This window comes from Panicum hallii, chromosome 1 (genome assembly GCF_002211085.1).
Source record: "Panicum hallii strain FIL2 chromosome 1, PHallii_v3.1, whole genome shotgun sequence".
Taxonomy (NCBI): Eukaryota; Viridiplantae; Streptophyta; class Magnoliopsida; order Poales; family Poaceae; genus Panicum; species Panicum hallii.
In genome coordinates, this window is record NC_038042.1 from 26,164,884 (window position 1) to 26,190,236 (window position 25,353).

The 25,353-nt window shown below is 48.5% G+C and overlaps 1 pseudogene; it reads left to right on the forward strand.

Moving 5' to 3' along the window:
• The first annotated feature begins 269 nt into the window (after positions 1-269).
• Positions 270-24,783, forward strand: LOC112899353 (annotated as a pseudogene).
• Positions 24,784-25,353: the final 570 nt, after the last annotated feature.

Below are 25,353 nucleotides of genomic sequence, written 5' to 3' on the forward strand. Positions count from 1 at the left end.
GCGAGGTGGCGGCGTGGCGGCGCGACGTGATGGCGTGGCGGGTGTTTTGTTCTCCCATTCCGTTCGGCTCGGTTTAGATTCATTCATATTCGTTCTTGCTCGTTTGATTGGGGCTAGCCGCCGCCCAGATTTCTTGCTGCGCTGTGTGGATCTGGTCTCGCTGAGCCCCCACCGCCCAGAATCCCGATTCGATTAGGCTCCGCCCAGTGCCGCCCCGCCTCGGCGCGTTCAGATCTTATCGGACTAGAGGGGAACAGAGGCTTCTTGATTCATCTTGGGACGAGATGGATCATGTGGTTGGGGGCATGTTCAAATTTGGAAAGAAGATCGGGAGTGGATCGTTCGGGGAGCTCTTCCTCGGTGAGTTCTCTGCTATCCCATATTTACACATTCAAGAAAAAAAACCCATATTTCGTTGTATTTTTAGGAGAAAGATGCTAAATTTTCTCCTGTTCTTGTTTGCAGCTGTGAATGTGCAGATTGGAGAGGAGGTCGCCGTCAAACTGGTATTGAATTCTGTCTGATTTTGATGCAGTTTTTTGTTTCTAACACAGTTTGATAAAATTTTCTATGCTGGGTGTTGACGACCAAAATTGACACATGTTAGTGAGAATCAGATGTTCTGGTTATGGAAATCAGAAGTTCCGATTTTCGGTGAATCCGAGTAGGGAATCCAGACCTGTTAAGATTTTGTAATCTAATTTGGTTTGTACTCAGGGCAAGACCTCCCTACCCTATAAATATAAATATAAAGGGTCATGGCCGATTGAGACTTTTTGAATCCAATTGATCAAATACAAAGCACTTTATTTTCATTCACCAAACCCTAATCTCTTTCAAACCCTAACTATTGTTCTTCTTGCGTCTCTACGGTGTTTGAGGACATCCTACCTAGCCTACCGACATTAGGGAAACCCAAGGTGCACCATCCCCGACGGGGTCTCTCCTAGAAAGGCGTTCGTTGGTTTTCACGGCGAGCTTGTGAAAATCGGAAGTTCTGGTTTCTCAAAACTGGAAGTTCTGGCTTTGGCAGGGCAGCCGTGAGGTGCGCGATCCGCGACGTGTCACACGTTCAGTGCTCAGTGCTTGGCATACTTTTGTGACAACACACTTTTTGGCAACTTCGCTAGGGAAGAAGATCTTTGTTCCAGAAACCGATCCAATCTACTCAAGCAAGATGGGCGCCAACACCAAGCTCGACAAGGATAACATCATCACCGCATCTCTCGAGGAGCTCAACGAGGAGGAACGCAAAGATTACTTGGTGGCCGAGGAATACTTGAAAGCACAATTCTTGAAGGGATTCAAGAAAAATTGGCAAGGCACGGTCACGAGGGTGCAAGACTTCGTGATGCCTTCCTTCACGCTCAAGAACAAGCAAATTGAGGTAATAAGCAATGTAAGCACTTCATCATCCAATTTGCTTGATCAACTATCATCTATCATGAACCAAAAAATTGCTGATTCTCATAAGTCCACCAGTAATTTGCTTGCTAGTCTAACGGATGAATTGCATACCTTAAAAAGGGGAAAATCAGTAGATGATAATTCTATTCCTGCTTTTAGTCCTAAAACTGTTAATCCTAGTTCATGGTCTACTCTGGTTAATGCTCTGAATCCACAGTACGGTATGCCATTGAACTATTTTGCAGGACAAAGCCCACCACCGTAGCAGCAACTGCCGAACATGATAGGACCGGTTTTATCGGTCCACGAGACCAGTCAGATCGGGGCGCTGGTGGTCAGCCCAGCAGCACTTGAACCGATTGTTTCCAGACACAGTTCGACTGCCCCTAGCCGAACGAATGAGGTGGCAAATTTTATGCCACCTTATTCTATAGTAGCATATAGTATACCGCCTATTCCTCCACAAGGGACGGGTATTCCTTATTGTCTGGTGCCCAATGAAGTATATGATAGCTATTTGCGGCGTGCACCTATAAATTGGGTTCAAACGATGTCACATGCTAATCCTACTGCACATCATGTTACATCTACATCACACACACCAGTGAATAGTAAATATGAAGCTGATTTTGGTAAATTAAAGGAAGATCTGGCTAGTATGATGAGAACCAAACTTGGAGTAGATATGGGAAGTTCTAGGTTATATCAAAAACCATATTCTACTGAGTTTGATTTAATTCCTTTACCAGTTGGTTGGTGTTGATGGCTCTTAAATACTAAATATATGCTGTCAACTCCTGTATGAACACATAAAGAACGAACATCAACAATAGTGGTAGGAATTATTACTAACAAATTCCACAAGTGTTGGTGAATCATTGATTTCAGGAAGCATGTCTGAAATAAGAGGAAACCACGAAGAAGACGCAGCATAAATGCACAGAAGATCGTCTGCTGCGCTACACAGGATTGAAGGGCCAACAAATCAGACCAAACGAGCGCGCCAAGGCACAAATCACCGAGGATCAATACCAGGGCCCACCTATCAGCTGTCCAGAGGAAGGCAGACCTGGGGGAGCACCATCTAGGTTCGGCCAACCCCTAGGTTCGGCCGAACCTGGACGGCTTCCTGGCTGCCCAACCTTTGGCGGGAAGATCGTCCTTATCTCTTTGGATGCGGTGACTAATGTTTCCATACGAAGAGATGGTAGGAGCCGCCCTTGGAGGCTATAAAAGAAGGCCTCCCCCCCTCATACACACACCACCACCAAGATCTCCAACAACTTCACTTGAAGATGTCGTGCTCCACTCCATGGCACAAGCCCTACTTAGGCTAGTGCTTAGAATAGGGGGGGAGAGAGAGGGAGTAGGTCGGAAGAGTGCTGAGTCTCTCATCACTCTACTCCAGCCATGTACCTCTACGGATGCTGGCTTCCTCTGGTATGAGTAAGTTAGTATTTGTGATTCCTATCTTGTATAGTACTTATATTTGAGTGAGATCAGTTATCTTACTCGCGGGTTTGTTGCTCTGTATTTATACAGAGTGCCCTAGTTTGCATCAGGAATTCAGCCGTAGTCAGACTGCGGTAGTAATCAGTAGCATAGACGTTGTGTCTAGGCTAAGGGTTCCTATCATTTGCCTTATATCCCATGGTTTGTTATAGGTAGGCCGCAGGTGGTGACAGCCCTTTGGTCCTTCATAATCCTCCATGTTTGGATGTAGCGTAGAGCCGTTGGCCGGAGTCTTCTGACAATTTTAGGGGTAAGCCGGTGCCGAAGTGAGTATTTCTGCCCGAGAGATCGACCTTTAACTCATCTCTAGTACTACCTCATGAATCCTCTCCACCCTCACCACTTATCTTTGTGTAACCTTGGACAGACTAAAGAAGAAGTTAGTGCACACACATTCCCTGTGGATTCGATACCCTTGAATACTCTCGGGTGAAAGCTACGGCGGTATCCGTGCGCTTGCGGATTTATTCGCAGTCATTAAAATACCCAACAAGGTTTCTGGCTCCGTTGTTGGGGAACGGTTGCTGTATCTTTCTTGGAACCTAGTTCGTCCTTGTATCTTTATCTTTTCTTTTCCAAAAAAATCATATCCTTTGTTTTTCCTTACCTCTACCTTCACCCCAGTTACCTAGTTCACCCTCGTATCTTTTTGCTTTTCTTTATCTCTAACTTTACCCCTGCTATACATGAAAGGTTATCCTTGGATACACCTTTCGACCCTTTGCGGTGAGTCTTTAGAGCCATCCTTTCTGGAACCCAATCCCTCATCCGACTACGAGATTCATCCCTCACTCAAAGAGCTAGTTCAGGAAACTTCCTTCTTAGGGATAAGCTATGAGAACCCCTAAAATCACCGCAAGAGGAGGAATAGGCGTAGCATGGGCTTGTTTTTATGTTCTTATGCAGATTTGCCTAGTCCTGTCCAAACCTGAACACGTGCTGTTCAACACTTTTGGTTCGAACTTTCTGAGGACGCTGGCCTATAGCTTGATGCCCTCTCCGAAGGCTGTTTTTGCTTAAAGATTCAGCTGAAGGGGAGGAAATCTTGGATCATATCCGAGAAACTACTCCCTTGATCGATCTGCATAACGATGCCCCATCAAGAGGAGAGCGCATTGAGCAACCAAGGACTATCATCAGCAGAATTCGAGCTTTCATCTCGATTGTATCTAAATTTTTCTAAAGGAACCTCTCCTGAACAACAGAAATCTTGGGGAAAGAGCACTTCGTGCGAATCCTACCCCCAGATTCACTTATGGTGCTTTCTTCTTAATTTTCCTCGAGACCATGTCTCGTGGGAGGTTAAGGAAGAAGGAGCGGTTGAAAGAAAAGGATCATTTTTTATGACTCGTCTATTTCAACCACAATTTCCTGGAAGAGGTACTATAAGAAAGCCCATCTTGTTCCCGTGTCAAGGTAACATCCGAGGTGTTCCGTATACACCAAGTAATATGCCTTGACATTGACCACCATATCATAGTCTGTCGGGCTCATTTTTTTGGTCAAGGGATCATAGGGGCCATGCCGTTCGAATCGAGTGAACCAAACTCATATCATCAAGATTCATGTGCACATCGTATACCCACTTGCTATGCTTTTATGAGAAGTTAGCATTGTACCATCAATTTCATTCCACAAAATAAAAAAGCTCCATAATATGTGTTGGTCTCTCTCTCCATCTATTGTTACAAAAGAGACATCGGGCTATCGAAAAAAAATATATGGACACGTGAGGGTCCAAGCATTAAAAAAAGGGTTGAACACATGAAAGTCCAAGAAAAAAAGAAAAAATAAAAAGGGGAAGAAAAGAAAAAAAAAGAAAGAGAAAGATAGCCATGTTCTCAAAAGGATTTACAAAAGGAGAGAGATCATACAAAAGGAGTTCTCATCCACCATTTAACATCCACTATATCCATACACGTGCACAACTTGATCTGATTGTATGACTTGTTTTTCTCCTTGGATCCGGTCTTTAACTTTGCAATATATGTGATGCAAGTGTGCCTTATCCTTCATACCTACCTTAAGCTCCACATATAGCCACCATTAGAAGTAGGATGAAGAAAAAGGCAAGTCAAATGCCTTGGTGAGGACATATACACATTGTGCGATCTAAGAGAATCAAATGAGGAGCTAAGCAAGGTTTGTGTTGAAAACTCATTGAAAAATCCCAAGCTAATTGACATAAGGAGTTGAGGTGACATGATTCATGACCGTTCCATTCCTCGACTACCCAAGATGGCATGATAGACACTTCAAAATTCAAAAGTGCAAGATAAGGTTTGGAATATCTCTTGTGCTCTCTTCATACTTTGGAAGTTTCGTTTTACCTTAGTCCTTTCTCCTTCACTCGAGGACGAGCAAAGGCTAAGTGTGGGGGTGTTGTTGACGGCTCTTAAATACAAAATATATGCCATCAACTCCTATATGAACACATAAAGAATGAACATCAACAATAGTGGTAGGAATTATTACTAACGAATTCCACAAGTGTTGGTGAATCATTGATTTTAGGAAGCATGTCTAAAATAAGAGGAAAACACGAAGAAGACGCAGCATAAATGCACAGAAGATCGTCCGCTACGCTACACAGGATTGAAGGGCCCACAAATCAGACCAAACGGGCGTGCCAAGGCACGAATCACCGAGGATCAACACCAGGACCCACCTGTCAGCTGTCCAGAGGGAGCACCATCTAGGTTCTGCCAACCCCCAGGTTCGGCCGAACCTGGATGACTTCCCGGCTGCCCAATCTTTGGCAGGAAGATCGTCCGTATCTTCTAGGAGGCGGTGGATAAGGTTTCCATACGAAGAGATGGCGGGAACCGCCCTTGGAGGCTATAAAAGGAGGCCTCCCCCAAACCTCCCCTCATACACACACACCACCAAGATCTCCAACACCTTCACTTGAAGATGTAGCGCTCCACTCCATGGCGAAGCCATGCCTAGGCTAGTGCTTAGAATAGGGAGAGAGAGAGAGAGAGAGAGGGAGTAGGTCGGAAGAGTATTGTGTCTCTCAGCACTCTACTCTAGCCATGTACCTCTACGGATGCTGGCTTCCTCTGGTATGAGTAAGTTACTATTTATGATTCTTGTCTTGCATAGTACTTATATTTATATTTGAGTGAGATCAGTTCTCTTACTCATGGGTTCGTCACTCTGTATTTATACACAATGCCATAGTTTGCTACGAGAATTTAGACGTAGTCAGACTGCGGTAGTAATTAATAGCATAGACGTGGTGTCTAGGCTAAGGGTTACCTTCGTTTGCCTTATATCCCACGGTTTGTTAGAGGTAGGCCGCAGGTGGTGACAGCCCGATTGGTCCTTGATAATCCTCCACGTTCAGATATAGTGTAGAGCCGTTGGCCGGAGTCTCCTAGCCATTTTAGGGGGTAAGCCGATGCCCGAAGCGAGTATTTCTGCCCGAGAGATCGACCTTTAACTCATCTCTAGTGCTACCTCAGAAATCCCCTCCACCCTCGCCACTTATGTTGGTGTCCTTGGACCGACTAAAGAAGAAGTTAGTGCACACACGTTCCCTATGGATTCAATACCCTTGAATATTCTCGGTTGAAAGCTACGATGGTATTCGTGTGCTTGCGGATTTATTCACAGTCATTAAAATACCCAACAGTTGGCGTGTTCCTGATTTTGTGAAATTTAGTGGCGATGATGCTAGAACCACCTGGGAGCACATTAGCCAATACATTGCACAACTAGGGGTAGCTAGTTTCAGTGATGCTTTAAAAGTTCGTTTGTTTTCTTTATCTTTAAGTGGAACTGGTTTTTCTTGGTTTTCTTCATTAGCCCCTAGCTCTATTTATGCTTGGAATCAATTAGAGCAAAATTTTCATGGTCACATTTATAGTAGGGATAATGAAGCAAAATTGACGGACTTAACATCGGTTAAACAAGGTATAGATGAATGTGTGCTTGATTATTTCAAAAGATACAAGGATACCAAAAACCATTGCTTTAGTTTGTCAATTTCTGAAAAAGATCTAGCTAATTTGGCTTTTGGTGGTTTACGCTCGCATCTTAGAGAAAAGCCTGAGGGTTTTGACTTTCTTTCTATTAATCAAGTGCACGTGAGAGCTTTAGGACAAGAATACAAATTTAAGAATGCAAAAGAAAGTCATAAAACTCATCTGTCCAATGTGCATATCGTTGATTGTGAATCTGATATTTCGGACGATGAAGAAAAGGATGTGTATGTTGCTGAATTTGTGTGGCCATCTAAAGCCAATTCTGTCGGTACATCCGGACAGGGGTACCTCCTGTTAGGGTGTCCAGGCCCTCCACGTGGCGCACGGCCCGAACCTGTCAGCTGGGATCTTGGTCCCGGACCTCCCCCGAGCTCTTACAGGTTCGGGGCCCCCGTGTGCCCACAAGGGCAGGGGCGCTCCCAGATGGCTCTCCACGCACCCGGACCCCTGGGGAGGTCCGGGGCCGCCGCGTGGAGGCCAGTCCTCCGCAGACCCGGACCCTCAGGGAGGTCCGGGTTCGCTCCAACCAGACCCGGACCCCCAGGGAGGTCCGGGCCGCCGCGTGGAGGCCAGTCCTCCGCAGACCCGGACCCCCAGGGAGGTCCGGGTTCGCTCCAACCGGCCTCGGGGGCCCGGCCCCCCTTTTCTCCGGGAAGGGGTCCGGGGCCGCCACGTGTCTCCTCCTCCTCCTCGGTGGCCGCAGAATGGCCCTGCCACTTGCCCATGGCAGGTGGCCCCTCACGGGTGCCCCAGCCCAACTACCGCATTAAATGCGGGTAGGTGAGCTGTGGGCGCACAGGTCAAAGGCGTGGCCTGCCCCTGACACCGCGGTAAGCCCGTCCGATTTGATGGGCGGCGCGTCACTGTGCTCCTCGCACAGTGTGGCGGCGTGTTGTCCCATCACGGTGCGGCGCACATGCGAAATGATGGCCTGCAACAGTAATCCGAGGCGTGCGCTGCTGCAGAGCGCGCGGAGGCGACAGCGCGGCGGGTCAGAGCCGTTTCCTCGCCTGACGGTTTCTGACTCAACAGTGGCAGCACGGCTTCACTGTTGGGTACCACTGACAACAGTCACTATGCAGACAAGACTCCACACAGCCATACCCTGGCTGTACGCACACCAACTCCCAGATCGAGGGCTACAGGGAGAAGCTGGAGATGAAGATCTCCATATCTTCCATAGAATAGGCTCCTGTTGGCCGGGCCCACGTGCCGGGGCCCCGCTCTGTGTAAGCACCTCCCTTGAGATATAAAAGGGAGCGTGCACCCGTTAGGGCACGGACACACGCAGACTTCCTAGCACACTCACAAGCTCTCAAGTCCAAGAACATCCACACGCAAAAAGGCTCAGAAGAACACCCCAAACAGATCAAGGTCTGGTTCCAGAGCCCAAGGTCAATACAACTCCCAAGTGGACGTAGAGTGTTATGCTCCGGCGGCCCGAACCACTCTAAATCCTTGTGTCTTTCCTGTCTTCGTTTGCCCATCGATCAAGCGCTCCTAAGTCTCCTCCAAACCCATCCTTAACTAGGATTAGGCGGGTGCATTCCGCCACCCGGCTGGAGATTTCCTCCGACATTTGGCGCACCAGGTAGGGGAAGTTAGGTTTGGTTTGCGCTTGGTCGAAACTCAAGACCACCATGGCGCAGGAAGATAGTCATCACGACCTCCTATTGACCGAGGAAGTGGCATCCACGACGCCACACGCCTCACACCATCCCCCGTCCAGGGCGGCGACGCGCGCTGGACAGCAGCGCCATGTGGCGCGGGCTTCAGTGGTCCAACCGGTGCCTGCGCCAAATGGGCCGCTCGAGGTAGCCAGGGAGCTGCTCCGCAACCCTCCTGGAGGGGCAGCCTCACCTGAGGTCCAGAGGTAATGGCGCGACGACGTCGACTGCCTCCTCAACCTGGTACAGGCCTCCCCGAGTTCTGCGGGTGGATCTGTATCCAGGCAACGCCATCATCAGGGCAGCACATCCGGTTCCGTGCACTCTCCGTCAGTAAGGAGTGCACGGACCGAAGACCTCCGGGCGGAGCTCAACCGCAGGCGTGCGGGAGAGGACGCCCGGGTCTCTATCGAGCGGGCGCGCACCCGACGACTCAACATTGAGGGTAGGAGTCTTGCGCCCGAGCTCGATGCGGCCGTGGCCAAGCCGCAGGGGCTCGCCCAGGTTCCGGTGTTAGGTGTAGGCTGCGCAGCGGTCGCAGACCACCTTCGCGCAGTCGCATGGCCGTCCAAGTTTCGGCCCCACCTACCGGAAAAGTATGACGGGACAACCAACCTGTCAGAATTCCTGCAGGTCTACATCACCGCCATCACGGCAGTAGGAGGCAACGAAGCCGTCATGGCCAGTTACTTTCATGTAGCCTTGACCGGGCCAGCCCGGACTTGGCTCATGAACCTCACTCCAGGGTCCATCCAGTCCTAGGGTAAGCTGTGCACACAGTTCATGGCAAACTTTGCCAGTGCGTACCAGCAGCATGGAGTGGAGGCTCACCTCCACGCCATAGGGCAACAACCCGGGGAGACCCTCCGGGCTTTCATCTCTCGCTTCACCAAGGTGCATGGGACCATCTCGTGTATCTCCGATGCGTCAATCATCACGGCCTTCCGACAGGGGATCCGTGACGAGAAGATGCTGGAGAAGCTGGCGACCCATCAGGTGGAAACCGTCACCACCTTGTTCGCTTTGGCGGACAAATGCGCCAAGGCTGCAGAAGGCCGAGCATGGCACTCTGCAACCCAGGTAGGACCCGCTCAGATGAGTGGGCCCAGTGTCGCTGCCCCTGGAAGCGGCAAGAGGAAGAACAAGAAGATCCGTGGCCCTGACAAGCCACAGATAGGGGGTCCGGCCGTCGCTGCCGCGACGATCGAAACCCAGCACTCTCGTGGCAAGCGCCCACGGCAGCAGCGCCCCGTCTCCGGGTCGTGCCCTGTCCACCCAGGGGCTCGCCACAGTGCCACTGAGTGCCGCGAGATCCAGAGGCTCGCGGAGCGCCTCAGCAAGAGGCGCGACCAAGCCTCTAAGGAAGGCTCTCCCCCTCCTCGGCGGTCCGGCAAGGAGAAAGCCTCCAACGTCGACAAAGCTGCGACGGACCGGGAGTTGGGGTATCAGACCCCCAACAAGGACCTCAAGGGTCTCTACCACTAGTCTGACTCCGAGTCCGATGGAGACGAGCGTCGCAAGAAGCTGTACGTCATGTACGGCGGCGGTTCGGAGCTCGTCTCCCACCGAAACGTCAAGACCCTTCGCCGAGAGGTCCTCTCGGTGACGCCTGGGACGCCGAAGGCGGCGCCCCACTGGCGGTGGAAGAACACCACCATCTCCTTCGGGCCATTTGACTGCCCAGAGAACATGGCGGGCGCTGGTGTGCTGCCACTCGTCAAGGCGCCCACCATCGCCAACGTCCGCCTCCACCACGTGCTGATCGATGGAGGTGCGGGCCTCAGTATCATCAGCTATGCAGCGTTCAAGCACCTACAGATCCCGGAGTCCAAGCTGACTCCGTCACGCCCATTCTCCGGAGTGGGGCCTGATCCTGTGTACCCGGCAGGGCCTATCTCCTTGCCGGTCACATTTGGGACGGAGGACAACTTCCGCACTGAGAACGTCCAGTTCGAGGTTGCGGAAGTTAACCTCCCCTTCAACGCCATCATTGGCAGGCCGGCCCTGTACTGGTTCATGGCCGTGGCCCATTATGGGTACCTGGTCCTGAAGATGCCTTCTCCGACAGGCGTCCTCACCATCCAGGGCGACCGGGCCGCCGCCGTCGTGGTGCTCGAGAAGCTCCACGTGCTGGCAAGCAGTCTTGCCCCCGCAGCCATTGCCGAGGGGTCCGACCCCTCATCCTTGCGTGCCAAGGCCATCGCCAGGGCACCTAGGGTCTGTCCGTCTGACACGGACAATGTTCCCGTGAAGACCATCCAGGTCGGAGCGGAGGCCTCCCAGACCACCCGTGTCGGTGGAAATCTGGGAGAGAAATAGGAAAGCGCGCTCATCGCCTTCCTCCGAGCAAATGTCGACGTGTTCGCCTGGGAGCCGTCACAGATGCCCGGGATCCCTAGGGAGGTGATCGAGCACCATCTGAAGATCCGCCCTGATGCCAGGCCGGTCCGGCAGAAGCCACGCAAGCAATCTATCGAGCGGCAAAACTTCATCCGTGAAGAGATCCGCAAGCTGCTCCAGGCTGGCTTCATTGAGGAGGTCTACCATCCAGTGTGATTGGCCAATCCGGCCATTGTTCCCAAGGCCAACAGGAAGCTTCGGATGTGCATCGACTACACCAACCTCAACAAGGCATGTCCAAAAGACCCTTATCCACTACCCCGGATAGATCGGATTGTAGACTCCACCTCCAGGTGTGATTTGCTGTTCTTCGTAGATGCCTATTCTGGTTTTCATCAAATCAAAATGGCTAGGAATGATAGGAAGCATACAACTTTTGTAACAGTGGACGGTCTTTATTGTTATGTAGTAATGCCTTATGGATTGCTTAATGCTCTACCCACCTTTGCTCATGCAATGAACATCACTTTAGGTGATTTGGTTAGAGATATAGTTGAGGTGTACGTTGATGACATCGTGGTCAAGACTAGAGAATCAAATTCCCTCCTAGAAAATTTAGCTCAAGTCTTCGGCAAGCTACGCGCGACCTCCACCAAGCTTAACCCCGAGAAGTGCGTCTTTGGCGTATCGGCGGGAAAGCTCCTCGGTTTCCTGGTCTCCCACCGGGGGATTGAGGCGAACCCGAACAAGGTCTGGGCAATCGAGGTAATGAGGCCCCTGCGCGTCTCAAGGACGTGCAGAGGCTAACGGGGTCCCTTGCAGCCCTCAGCCGGTTCATCTCGAGGCTGGCAAAAAGGGCCCTTCCCTTCTTCAAGCTGATGAGGGGGTCCGGTCCATTCACATGGACTGAAGAGGCAGAACGAGCCTTCTAGGAGATGAAGCAGTACCTCACCTCCTTGCCGGTCCTGGTCGCTCCAGACCCTGGTGAGACACTGTTTCTTTACCTTGCAGCAACGGCCGAAGTGATCAGCATGGTGCTTGTCACAGAGAGGTCCGAGCATCTCCCACAGGGGGCCCCTGCGGATCCCCCTGTAGGGAAAGGAGGTCTGGCCTCCACCAGTCTAGCGACCGACCCTACTTCGGAGGGTCCGGCCGGGTCCCGACCTGGGGAAGCACCTTGCGACCTGGGGGCCGGCGAGTCCCCAGTCCAGAGAGAAGGATCCAGTCCTACAGTCAGAGTCAAAACCATCCAGAGGCCAGTCTACTATGTCAGTGAGGTCCTTCATGAGGCAAAGGCCAGGTATCCGGAGACGCACAAGCTTCTTTATGCCATACTCGTTGCGTCCAAGAAGCTCCGCCACTATTTCCAGGACCACAAGATTGTGGTGGTGACCTTCTACCCATTGAGGGCCATCCTCCACAACTCCAACGCCACGGGCAAAATCGCCAAGTGGGCAGCCGAGCTCGCTGGATTTCAACTCGACTTCCAACCACGCCATGCCATCAAGAGCCAGGTCTTGGCTGACTTTGTTGCGGAGTGGACACCTGCACCAAGTAACCAGGGGGGTCCGGACCATGGGTCGGACCCCCACGTCCGGAAGTCAGGGCTCCGGTGTTCACCGGACCCCACTGGACACTCTTCTTTGACGGGTCCGCCCGCAGCAAGAAGGCAGGGGCAGGCGTGGTTCTCATCGACCCACATGGTGAACAGGTGAAGTACATGGTGCGTCTCGACTTTGAAGCCACCAACAACATGGCGGAGTATGAGGCCTTAATCTTTGGACTCACGGCGGCCCTGTCCCTGGGGGTCCGGGAGCTTCTAGTCAAAGGAGACTCCCAACTCCTCATCAGGTAGGTCCGGGGGGAGTGTTGTTGCAATAACCCCCAACTCGCAGCCTACCTCATCCACGTGAAGAGGGTGGAGAAGGACTTTAATGTGCTGGAACTGCAACATGTTCCACGCGAAGGCAACTCAGTGGCTGATGCACTCTCCGCGGGGGCATCGACTCAGGCATCCGTGCCTGAGGGCGTTTTCCAAAGACGTCTGCTGAAGCCTTCCGCCCAGCCTGCCGAACTGGGCGAAGGGGGTCGGACCAGCACCTCGAAGCTGGCGGTCCCGGCGGTCCATACTTGGAGCCCGTCAAGGGTTGTGTGCCCCCTCGAGGGCCCCGAAGACCTCAGGGAGCCACACCCAGGTTCTCAGGAAGGTCCTGATGCATGGATCTCTGAGGTCCGGGACTACCTGAAAGATAATTTCCTTTCTGAAGACCAAGCATCTGCTGAGCGTATAGTCCGGATGGCAAAGCGGTACACGGTGGTAGAAGGGGATCTCTACCGCCGTGGCGCCAACGGCATCCTCATGCGGTGCATCACCCAAGAAGAGGGCCGCGACTTGCTCGCGGAGATCCGTGGAGGCGAGTGCGGAAGTCACTCTTCATCCCGCACGCTGGTCGGTAAAGCCTTCCGCCATGGCTTTTACTGGCCAACAGCGCTCCAGGATGCTGCTGAGTTGGTAAGGTCCTGCAAAGCGTGCCAGTTCCATGCAAAGCAGATACACACTCCAGATCAGGCACTGCAGATGATTCCTCCCTCTTGGCCCTTTGCTGTCTGGGGGTTGGATATCTTGGCGGGTACCGGTACCTTTACGTCGCCATCGACAAATTCACCAAGTGGCCGGAAGCAACTCCAGTGGTCAACATCACCAAGGCATCAGCAACTGCCTTCCTCAAGTCAATTGTGTGCCAGTTTGGGGTCCCGAACCGCGTCATCACCGACAATAGAACTCAGTTCACGAGCCAATACTTTCAAGAGTACTGTGAAGACGTTGGCATCCAGCTCTGTTTCACCTCAGTGGCGCACCCCAGGAGCAATGGCCAAGTCGAGCGGGCTAATGCTGAGATCCTCAGAGGGCTCAAGATCCGGACCTATTGTGATCTTGAGAAACATGGCGCAAAATGGGTTGACCAGCTTCCGTGCGTGCTATGGGGGAACCGGACCACACCCAGCCGGACGACTGGGGAAACCCCTTTCTTCCTGGTCTACGGGGCCGAAGCATGCCTTCCCCCGGAGATCGCCATGGGCTCTCTGTGAGTCCAAGCCTTTGATGAGGACTTGCAAGAATAGCAGTGTCGCCAAGACGTGGACCTCGTCGACGAGCGAAGATGGCGAGCAACAATCCAGAACGCACGGTACAGCCAGGCGCTACCATCAGCAGTTCGTGCGTAGCAGGGAGATCCGGGTCGGGACCTGGTACTAAGGCGAATCCTGAACCGAGAAGGGTTACACAAACTCTCCCCCAGCTGGGAAGGACCCTTCAAGGTGACAAAGGTGTGCCGACCCGGGTCTGTTCGCTTGGTCACGGAGGAAGGCATGCAGCTGCCCAATCCATGGAACATTGAGCACCTCCGTAAGTTCTATCCTTAAGAGCCTAGTTGAGGAAAAATTTTCCTTTGTAATTCTCCTGTACCAATTCGTTAAGGAGAAGTTTCTATCTCAATGTGCCTTAGAAGTTTATGCAACTCTATTTTTTCTTTACTTCTCGCTACACTAACCCCCCACGTGGTCACCCATGTTTGTGCCGTTCCTGCGGTCTTTCTCGGGTTTCTGCGTTGCGTCTCTTCCCCAGGTCCTCTGTTTCGCAGGAGAAAAGGGACCGGACCTCGAGGAACTGGCTTCAGGGAGATGGGCTCGTTCTTTGCTAGGGTCCGGGGTTTTGTAGCCGCTTAGCCTGGTTCTGTACCGTAAGCCCGCATACCCCGTCCTTGGGGTCCAGGGTCGTGTAGTCGCTTAGCCTGGTCCCGTACTGTAAGCCTACACACCCTGCCCCCTTAGGGCAAGTACCGTTCTACCTTGAACTACGGACCTGGGGGCCGGGACCCCTTTAATCCCCGAACCTAGGCCCTGGTGCTTTGACCTGCTACGCAACTTAGAGGACCCTTGCTGGTAAGACCGGGACCTTGTGGGGACGTCTACTAAGCGTAGATCCTAAGTCATGTGCAGGACCTAGGTACTGTCGCAGCTGGTCCTGACCCATTGCGGCTACCTCCGAGGGGACCTCGATGTTAGACCTGCTGTTCTGGTGGTCCAGAAGTGTCTCCACTTCGTGCAGGTCCGGGACAGCGTCAGCATAGGAGCTGCTCAACGGCCAGGAGGTCGTGGTGGTCCGCTGCGAGGCCGGCCCCGGCATGTGCGCCAAGCGCATCGTGGTGGACATGCGCCACCACTTGCTCGGGCGACTTTCCTCCACCATCGCCAAGGAAGCAGAAGCCAAGACGGAAGCAACCTGTCCACCCGGCGCATTGCTGGGATTTGGCCCCACCTGCGGGTTCATTCTTCACCTGAGGTGGGCCCGGGGGCCTCTGTCGGTACATCCGGAAAGGGGTACCTCCTGCTAGGGTGTCCAGGCCCTCCACGTGGCGCACGGCCTGGACCTGTCAGCTGGGATCTTGGTCCCGGACCTCCCCCGAGCTCTTACAGGTCCGGGGCCCCCATGTGCCCACAAGGGCAGGGGCGCTCCCAGATGGCTCTCCATGGACCCGGACCCCTAGGGAGGTCCGGGGCCGCCGCGTGGAGGCCAGTCCTCCGCAGACGCGGACCCTCAGGGAGGTCCGGGTTCGCTCCAACCGGACCCGGACCCCCAGGGAGGTCCGGGCCGCCGCGTGGAGGCCAGTCCTCCGCAGACCCGGACCCCCAGGGAGGTCCGGGTTCGCTCCAACCGGCCTCGGGGGCCCGGCCCCCCTTTTCTCCGAGAAGGGGTTCGGGGCCGCCACGTGTCTCCTCCTCCTTGGTGGCCGCAGAATGGCCCTGCCACGTGCCCGTGGCAGGTGGCCCCTCACGGACGCCCCAGCCCAACTATCGCATTAAATGCGGGTAGGTGGGCTGTGGGCGCACAGGTCAAAGGCGTGGCCTGCCCCTGACACCGCGGTAAGCCCGTCCGATTTGATGGGCAGCGCGTCACTGTGCTCCTCGCACAATGTGGCAGCGTGTTGTCCCATCACGGTGCGGCGCGCATGCAAAATGATGGCCTGCAACAGTAATCCGAGGCATGCGCTGCTGCAGAGCGCGCGGAGGCGACAGCGCGGCGGGTCAGAGCCGTTTCCTCGCCTGACGGTTTCTGACTCAACAGTGGCAGCACGGCTTCACTGTTGGGTAACATTGACAACAGTCACTGTGCAGACAAGACTCCACACAGCCATACCCTAGCTGTACGCACACCAACTCCCAGATCGAGGGCTACAGGGAGAAGCTGGAGATGAAGATCTCCATATCTTCCATAGAATAGGCTCCTATTGGCCGGGCCCACGTGCCGGGGCCCCGCTCTGTGTAAGCACCTCCCTTGAGATATAAAGGGGAGCGTGCACCCGTTAGGGCACGGACACATGCAGACTTCCTAGCACACTCACAAGCTCTCAAGTCCAAGAACATCCACACGCAAAAAGGCTCAGAAGAACACCCCAAACAGATCAAGGTCTTGTTCCAGAGCCCAAGGTCAATACAACTCCCAAGTGGACGTAGGGTGTTACGCTCCGGCAGCCCGAACCACTCTAAATCCTTGTGTCTTTCCTGCCTTCGTCTGCCCATCGATCAAGCGCTCCTAAGTCTCCTCCAAACCCATCCTTAACTAGGATTAGGCGGGTGCATTCCGCCACCCGGCTGGAGATTTCCTCCGACAAATTCTTATTCGTGTTCATCTCTTAAGCCGGTCCATAAGAATCGGCAAGAAGAGATTTGGTTTACTTTTGATGTTTCTAAATGTGATCGTATATTTGATGAGTTATTTAAGAATGGAAACATCAAGATGTCGCATAATTTACCACCTTATGATGAGTTGAAGCGGCGTGCTTACTGTAAATCGCATGCGACTAATGATTGTAATATTTTTCATCGACAGGTGCAATCGGCCATTAATGAGGGATGATTGACATTACATGAGATGCAGGTTGATAAGGCACCTTTCCCTATTCACACTGTTGATTTGCAGCATGCCAAGGTACTGGTTCGGCCGTCTCAAGCTGAAACAACTAAAGGAAAGGCTGTGATCATTGGTGATGAAAGACCTCAAAATTTGAAAGGTACAAATCTTACAAAGGAGGTGGTGTTGGAGAAAGCTCCTGATGGAAGGGAATCAGTGAAGGTCACACTAAAGCCCTTTGGTCATGTGGGGCAAACGAGTTCAGAACAGGCCGCTGATGTGCTGGTGCAGGAAAAGTCGGAAGTTCGGGTTTCTGTAACCAGAAGTTCTGGTTTTGGTCATGGCAGGCCAAGAATGATCAAACCGAAGCGTCCAAAGGTTGGTATCTGGAAAGTAAATCAAGCTAAGGTGCAGGGGAGATTCACAAAGCCAAAACCCACCTTTGATAAGCTTTTTGACAAATACGTGAAACAAAGGGCCGTTTCGGAGGATCGGCCATCAAAAAAGAGAGCAAGATCACCTCCGCAGCATGTGCACCATATGTATTGTCCTCTGCGTTCGATGCATGATCAGGATGGGATGGGGACGCACTATGGTTCTATGCAATTTCCACGATATCAACATGGATGGATGGAGCAAAGGGGATTTGCGTTTGATAGGCTCTCACTACCGATGCATGATCGGTTGGGTCCTGACCAATCTAGTTATAAAGGGGAAACTCAAAGGTTCAAGGTTCAAAGGCTTAACGATTTGACTTCAAGGAAAAGGTCACCACCTTTGGTCAAGCAAGTGTATCGCGTCAGGAGGAAGGATGAGGATGTGCAGCCCATGAACGTCGATCCTGAGAGGACTACAAGCAATGACATTATTTAGATTGCCACTGCAAAAGTGGTGGTCAAGGACGTTGGCAAGCCACCATTTGTGATTGGTGATTCGGTTGGTCCATCTGTCCAGGACGTTCCTAAGGCTAACAATAACAAAGCCAGCAGCAGTAATACCTCTTCTAAGTACTTCCAGCCGAGGTGGTGTCCTCCGGGCTTAACGCGTACTCAAAAGAGAAAATTGCAGAGGCTGCGGTTTCAAGAGAATAATGAAAAAGAACTTGAGAAACAGAGAGATGCAAGCTTCAATAGGATTAGACCTATGTTTCCTCAAGAGAAACAGTGGAGAGTCAAGGCTAACTCAGGATCAGCACCAAAACCAGATGTTCTTGTTCCAATACCGGAAGTTCCGATTTCGGTTTTGGAGGTTTTGGTTTTGAAACCGGAAGTTCCGGTTTTGTCAGAACCAGTGCAAACAGCAGAGCCGATGATTATGGATTCGATTGCTCAAGAGCAAAAACTTCTGTCTACCTCTGAAAATGATGATGAGGAGTTGGTAGATTATGGTACATCTCCAGAGCGTGGGGATCTAGAAATTAATGTTGTTCGTTTGTCTTCAGATTATTATGTTATTCCTGATGAAGACATTGCTAAACTTTCATTTGGTCCTAGAGATGCTGTATTTCAGAAACCTAAGGAATTGGAAAACCATTTGAAAGCTCTTTACATGAAGGGTCATATTAATGGCAGACTGATTTCCCGGATGCTTGTGGATGGAGCGACAATAGTTAACTTGATGCCCTATACATTGTTTAAGAAGTTGGGTGGAGTGGATGAAGAATTGATCAAGACTAACATGACTTTCAGCGGTGTTGGAGAAGGCGAGCCTATGGTTGCCAAAGGAGTCGCCTCAATGGAACTCACTGTTGGAAGCAAGATGCTAGCTACTGCCTTCTTCGTTGCCGAGGTGCAAGGTAATTTCAATTTGATTTTGGGGCGTGATTGGATACATGCGAATCAGTGTGTACCTTCTACTTTGCATCAATTTGAGATTCAGTGGGTTGACGAAGAGGTAGAGGTGGTCCATAGAGACACATCGGCTTATGTTGCTACAGCTGATGTTTCTGTTGGAGGTGTCCGTGATGATATCAAATGCTTAACAGGTGTGGATCTCACGGATGTTGAGCTCCTTAGTTATACTAAGGATGGTTTTGTTCCTGCTGTACTAAAGCCGATTGATAATCGGCTGAATCACTTTATATAGTTTGTGATGGATGCAAATTCAAAATGGTTGCAGCAAAGGATTGAACACTATCGGGCGCACCAGAACGATACGTGAGAAGCTATTGAAGACTTTGATTCATTAGAAAAGTTGGGGCAAGGTTTCACGTCGGCTGATCCTTTAGAAAAGGAAGACATTGGGGATGGATCCATCCTAAGGCCGACGTTTGTAAACAAGAATTTGGAAGCCAATTATAAGTCTGAATTAATTGAGCTTTTGAAAGAATATATGGATTGTTTTGCATGGGAATATCATGAAATGCCCGGTTTGAGCCGAGAGTTGGTTGAACATCGGCTGCCCATTAAACCTGGGTTTAGACCATATAAGCAACCTGCCAGGAGATTTAATCCTAATATGTATGACCGGATTAAAGAAGAAAGTAATCGGTTATTTGAAGCTAATTTTATTAGAACTTGCATGTATGCTGAAATGGGTCTCTAACATTGTACCTATCGAGAAGAAAGACTCTAGTAAGTTAAGAGTTTGTATTGATTTTAGAAATTTGAATAAAGCTACTCCTAAAGATGAATATCCTATGCCTATAGCCGATATGTTAATTAATGATGCGTCTGGACATAAGGTTATTAGTTTTCTTGATGGAAATGCCGGTTATAATCAAATTTTTATGGCTGAGGAAGATATGTCTAAAATTGCTTTTAGATGTCCAGGCTTTGTTGGCTTATTTGAGTGGGTTGTTATGACTATTGGTTTAAAGAATGCCGGCGCAACTTATCAAAGGGCATTGAATTTAATTTTTCATGACTTACTTGGTGTTATCCTAGAAGTCTATATTGATGATATTGTGGTGAAATCGGCTAGTTTAAACCCTCATTTAGCTGATTTACACCTTGCTTTTGAAAAGATGCGTCGGTATGGTTTGAAAATAAACCCACTCAAATGTGCTTTTGGTGTATCAGCTGGCAAATTTTTGGGTTTTATTATTCATGAGCATGGCATAGAGATAGATCCTAAAAAGATAGAGGCTATTAGAAAAGTTCAGGCACCTACATGTAAAAAGGATCTGCAAAATTTCCTACGCAAGGTGAATTACTTGAGGAGATTTATATTAAACTTGTCGGGGAAGATTAATGCCTTTACTCCTATACTTCGGTTAAAGAATGAAACCAAATTTACTTGGGGGGTAAAACAACAAGAGGCATTTGAGGAGATAAAGAAATATCTATCTACGCCTCCTGTGCTCAAGGCGCCAGTTAACGGGATTCCTTTTCGATTATATATTGCGGCCGAAGATGGAGTGATAGGGTCTGTTTTGACCCAAGAAACTGAAGGGAAGGAACATACCATTACATATGTAAGCCGGTGATTGTTGGATGTAGAAGCAAGGTATACCTTTATCGAAAAGTTATGCTTATCGTTATATTATGCTTGTACTAAGCTTAGACATTATTTATTATCAAGTACATGCATAGTCACATGGCAAACCGATGTTATCAAGTATATGTTGCATAGACCAATTTTAAGTTGTAGAGTTGGTAAATGGGCATATGCTTTGATTGAATATGATTTGGTCTATGAATTTTTGAAAGCTATAAAAGGCCAAATTGTTGCTGATTTTATTGTTGAACATCGGGTTGAAGATAAGCATGATTTAGACGTCGGTTATATTTCTCTTGTTCCATGGGAATTATACTTTGATGGGTCATCTTGTGGTGTCGGCCAAGGTCTAGGTGTAATTATTATTTCACCTAATGGTGCTGTTTTTGAGACTTCTAGCCGACTAGAACATTATTGCACTAATAATCAAGCCAAATATGAAGCTCTATTGTTCGGGCTACAAATGTTGCAATCCATGGAAGTAAAATGTGTCAAGGCTTTTGGTGATTCTTTACTAGTGGTTCAACAGATTGATAGGATTTGTCAATGCCTCAGTGGTTTGTTGAATGTTTACCTTGACAAATGCTTGGAGGTAATATCAAATTTTGATGAATTCACAGTACATCATCTACCTAGGCATGTGAATTCCAGAGCCAATGTACTAGCTTAGCAAGCATCTGGTTATGATATTCGCAAGAGACATTTTAATGTAAGGAAAAAAACCAATGCTTGAAGAAGTTATTACATTAGTTCTGCAGAAGTTGGAGGTTCCGGGTTTAGAAAACCAGAAGTTCCGGTTTCTCAACTGTTGTACATCCGAAACAAAAGCAAAACCGGATGTTCCGTTTTTAAAATCTGGAGGTTCTGGTTTTACCTCTAAAAATTTGCAATGGTCGAAACTCTTGTTAATGATAATGAGGCTGAGACAGGGGATTGGAGAAAGCCTATTATTAACTATTTAAATAATCCAAGTTTTAAGTTTGATCGCAAAGTTTGGCATTTGGCATTCAAATACATATTACGTGATGGTGATTTGTATTGCCGAACATTGGATGATTTATTGTTGAAGTGTCTGAATTCTGATCAAGCAAAGGTGGCTATGGGTGAAGTACATGAAGGGATTTGCAGTACTCATCAATCAGCTCCTAAGATGAAATGGTTGTTAAGACGAGCTAGTTTTTATTGGCGAACCATGATAGCCGATTGCTTCCGTTATTACAAAAGGTGTGAAGAATGTTAGAAATTTGGTAATGTTCAGTTGGTACCTGCTGCATTTTTACATCCTATTATTAGGCCATGGCCATTCCGATGATGGGGTTTAGATTTCATTGGTCAAATAAATCCTCCATCATCAAAAGGACATCGTTTTGTGTTAGTAGCTACTGATTACTTTACTAAGTGGACCGAAGCGGTGCCTCTCAAGAATATTTCACAAAGAGGTAATTGAGTTTATTACTGAGCATATTATTTATAGGTTTGGTATTCCTCAGACTTTAACTACAGATCAAGGAACTTCATTTGTTTCTAAAGAGGTACGCGAATTTGCTGAATCTTACAGAATTAAATTGCTCAATTCATCCCCTTATTATGCTCAGGCCAATGGATAGGCTGAGTCGAGTAATAAAATTTTGATTAAGCTTATTAAAAAAAGATAGAAGATAATCCTAGAAGGTGGCATGAAGTTTTATCTGAAGCCTTTTAGGCTCATCGCATATCTAGACATGGTGCTACTAAAGTTACTCCTTTTGAGCTTGTGTATGGTTAGGAAGCCATTTTGCCTATGGAGGTAAATCTAGGCGCTTATAGACTTGCTAAGCAAAATGATTTATCAGTTGTTGATTATTATGATGCAATGATGGACAATATTGATGAAGTTACTAACAAGCGTTTGAGAGCTTTGAAGGAGATTGAGAAGGATAAAATTCGAGTCGCCAAAGCTTATAATAAGAAGGTAAAAGAAAAGATGTTTTAGGTAGGAGATATGGTATGGAAGACAATTTTGCCTCTTGGAGCGAAAAACAATAAATTTGGTAAGTGGTCTCCAAGTTGGGGAGGGCCATATAAAGTTGTGAAGGTGATTGCCGGTAATTCCTACATGGTAGAGACATTGCAAGGAGAACGTTTACCAAGGGCATTGAATGGACGATACTTGAAGCAGTATTATCCGAGTGTGTGGCAAGATGCATGAAGGAGTATGGCCAATAGCTTGAAATATCGCCCTTAGAGGTAAAAAGGCTGGTGCAAAATTAAAGGTATCAGTCTAGGGTTAGTTTTGGTCTATAAATATTTTTTAGACAATGCAAATTATTCTAAAAAATAGGGTGGCATATGTTGACGACCAAAATTGACACATGTTAGTGGAAACCAAAAGTTCCGCTTTTAGGTGAATCCGAATAGGGAGTCCAGATCTGTTAAGATTTTGTAATCTAATTCGGTTGTACTCGGGGCAAGATCTCCCCACCCTATAAATATAAAGGGCCGTGGCTGATTGAGTTTTTTTTAATCCAATCGATCAAATACAAAGCACTTTATTTTCATTCTCCAAACCCTAATCTCTTCCAAACCCTAACTGTTGTTCTTGTGTCTCCACGGCGTTTGAGGACATCCTAACTAGCCTACCGACATTAGGGCAACCCAAGGTGCGCCATCCCCGATGGGATCTCTCTTGGGAAGGTGTTCGTTGGTTTTCACGGCGAGCTTGTGAAAACCGGAAGTTTTGATTTCTTAAAACCGGAAGTTCTAGTTTTGGCAGGGCAGCCGTGAGGTGCGCGATCCGCGACGTGTTGCACGTTCGTGCGCAGTGTTTGGCATACTTTTGTGTCAACACTGGGCTAGTTCATGATAAGATCACAAGATGCAAAATGTAGAGAAATGAAATGTCCGCGGTCAAGGCAAATGATGGTCCACTAGTACTGTTTGTAAATACTGTTAGCTGTTTGGGTTGGTGGAAATTTTTTCCAATGTTGTTGCTTTTATTTGACAGGAAAATGTGAAGACAAAGCACCCACAGCTTCATTATGAGTCGAAGCTCTACATGCTTCTCCAAGGAGGAAATATGTTAATGTCCTAGAGCCTATACATCCAGTTAGAATTATTGAAATGGTACTTTGTGATTAGGTTCTAGCACAGGGATGGGTTGGGTTGACCTTTTTGTTCCCTTTTGTTACAGCTGGCATTCCACACTTGAAGTGGTTTGGTGTTGAGGGGGAGTATAATGTCATGGTGATCGATCTTCTTGGGCCTAGCCTTGAGGACTTGTTCAACTACTGCAGAAGAAAGTTCTCGCTGAAGACTGTGCTCATGCTTGCTGATCAAATGGTGACTGCAAGAATCCCTTTGTTTTCAAACTTATTATTGTTCCAGTTCATCTCTGAGCTTAATCACAGTTTGTTGTCAACTTGTAACGTGATAACGTGATTGTCCTCTCCTTACTCTGTGAATTTTGCTGGTGTTAACACATTCCTTATTCATGTTTCAGATTAATCGGGTTGAATACATGCATCAAAAGGGGTTTCTTCACCGTGATATAAAGCCTGATAATTTTCTTATGGGGCTTGGTAGGAAAGCCAATCAGGTTTGATCCTATATCTGCGCTTAACTCTTGCTGTTCAAGTCGATATGTAAAGCACATCCCCTACGGGTTGGCGAACTCTACTCATCTGAATAGCTAAATACATTTCGTAAATAACTGTATATGGATATGCTTTTGTTTTCCAGCAAAAAAATGTTTGAAGTTATGTTCTCAATGATAATGATGCCACTACTGTTCTTGCTGTAGTTTTACGATGACATAATGCTCATTTCAATATGCAGAGAGAACAAGAACCTCACTGGAACTGCACCATATGCAAGTGTCAACACGCACCTTGGTGTTGGTGAGTTTCTGACATCATTTAGCTGATTTCTCGAGTATGATTTTGCCTAACCTTAGATTTTGCTTGTATGCAGAGCAAAGCAGGAGAGATGATTTAGAATCTCTCGGTTATGTCCTTATGTACTTCCTTAGGGGCAGGTTAGTTTGCGCCATCCAACTTTTCATCCGGCTGTTGTAACGGTTCCACCTCATAAGTTTCTCCAAATAATTAGAATATTAATACTCTTAGCATATCATTGATCTTTTGGCCTTTGAATAGCCTACCATGGCAGGGGCTGAAAGCAGGAACCAAGAAGCAGAAATATGACAAAATCAGTGAGGAAAAAAATGCTTACTCCGGTGGAGGTAGATCATAGATTAAACTTTGTTGATTCTTTATTTATGTGAACTACAATAAACATACATTTTTATATTGTTCGTTATGGATTAGGTACTCTGCAAATCGTACCCATCAGAGTTTATCTCCTACTTTCACTACTGTCGTTCGTTGCGGTTTGAAGACAAGCCTGATTATTCTTACCTAAAAAGACTATTCTGCGATCTCTTCATTCGGGAATGTATGATTTTTGAAACAATAGTTTCCCTTGTAATGTTCTTACTAATGCAGGATACCAGTTCGATTATGTGTTTGACTGGACCATTTGAAATATCCCTATTTTCTGTATATCTGGTTTTTCTTTGGAGTTGACATGTCACTGTAAGTTCTAGATGATTTCAGATTTAATAATTCAAATGTTCTGTTATCATTTCAGGAAGTGTGCAATGCTTGAGTTTGTATAGTGCCCCTTCTCATCTTTGGCTTCCTAGAAGAAATGTCTTGTGGTTGATTTTAACGTATAAATGAGAGGATGCGTACATGTTGTTAACTAGAATAGGCAGCGCACCTCTCTAGGCTGCGGTACCCTTGTTTATATAGATGATCATGAGGCGGTTACAATTAGAGATAGACTCGGAGAGAGATTAAAGGAAGGCGCAGCTCCCTGAAGACAAGGACTCTATCCTAGCCATATACAGAATATATATACCATATGTCTAACACCCCCCTCAATCTGAATGTAGTGTGACGATGTTCAGATTGCGCTGAAAAAAGTTGAACGATGTCACTGGTAATGGCTTGGTCATGATATCTGCGACCTGATCCTTCGTTGATATGATTCGGACATCAAGCTGTTGACTAGACACCCTCTCTCGTACAAAATGATAGTCAACTTCAAC